The following is a 1,131-nucleotide window of genomic DNA, read 5'->3' as shown; positions in this document are numbered from 1 at the left end:
TTTCTGTCCCTAGCCTTTACAGAAATATTACACTTGAAAAACAATTTAGTGTTACAATTTTTTTATATTTTAAAATAAAACAATGTGTTATTTGAACAATTACACCCTCTTGAGCCATCAATGTGGCAATATTTATTTTTAATTAATTATAAAAAATTCCAAGCACCACAAAACTGCTCGTCCCCACAGCCATGTACAGAGGAAAAGTGCTTTATTTTGAGGTCAAAAACCTACCATTTAAAATACAATGATGTATTCATAACTATCAAATATATGATGTAAATGACATAAAAAAACAAAATGCCAAATAAATATTATAAAATATATAATGAAAGTAGTGGTCCCCTGGAGTTGTGTCACTGGTGTTTACCGTTTAACAAAAATCTTTTATTTTGAAATAAAAATCACACTGATGACATCACTTGACTTCCTTCCTCCACATTAAACAGCGCCAAAATGGCATTTATTGTTTGAATACTGAAATACAATGGACAGAATTTGGAATCTGAGACTTTGTTTCATATTAAAATTACCAAAGCACAATGCTTATTGCGATATATTGGATGGGAAGTGCCCTTCAATGTTCTGTCTATTAAAGGGTCATGAAACCCCCCGTTTCAGCACTGGGTAGTTCTCACTAGTGATGGGAAGTTCGGATCATTTTACCGACTCGGACCTTTAAGTCTCGTTCAGCAAAATGAACGAATCTTTTTTCGAGTCATTTCGTTAATTTTAGCAAAATGTAATTCAAATGTTACGTTACTTCCCTAATACGTCTACTACTTACGCAAACGTTGATCACACTACAAACAATAAAAAACTGCTATAAGAAACAGAAAAGATTAATTCATTGTTTACCTGGGTCTTCAGTCTATGATTAGCTCACCTCACCTCTTATCTGACAAGTCTTCAAGAGATGAACTAATCAATTCTCTTTCCGGCTCACACTGCATTGGTTAAACTTATGGGGCTGTCACGTGATGAACGAACGACTCAAACCCGAAGACCCGAGAGATGAACTAATCAATTCTCACATGGCTTAATAAGAAAGCAGCTAAAACTACTGTATTGATGGAAAAAATATTGACTTTGATGTAAGGGTTACCTCCTGTGTATTCTTTGAAGTTGACA

The sequence above is a fragment of the Sinocyclocheilus anshuiensis genome, unplaced genomic scaffold (genome assembly GCF_001515605.1).
Source record: "Sinocyclocheilus anshuiensis isolate Anshui unplaced genomic scaffold, SAMN03320099.WGS_v1.1 scaffold355, whole genome shotgun sequence".
NCBI classification, from domain to species: Eukaryota; Metazoa; Chordata; class Actinopteri; order Cypriniformes; family Cyprinidae; genus Sinocyclocheilus; species Sinocyclocheilus anshuiensis.
The sequence above is the reverse complement of the archived record's forward strand: the minus strand, read 5'-3'. Positions refer to the sequence as shown.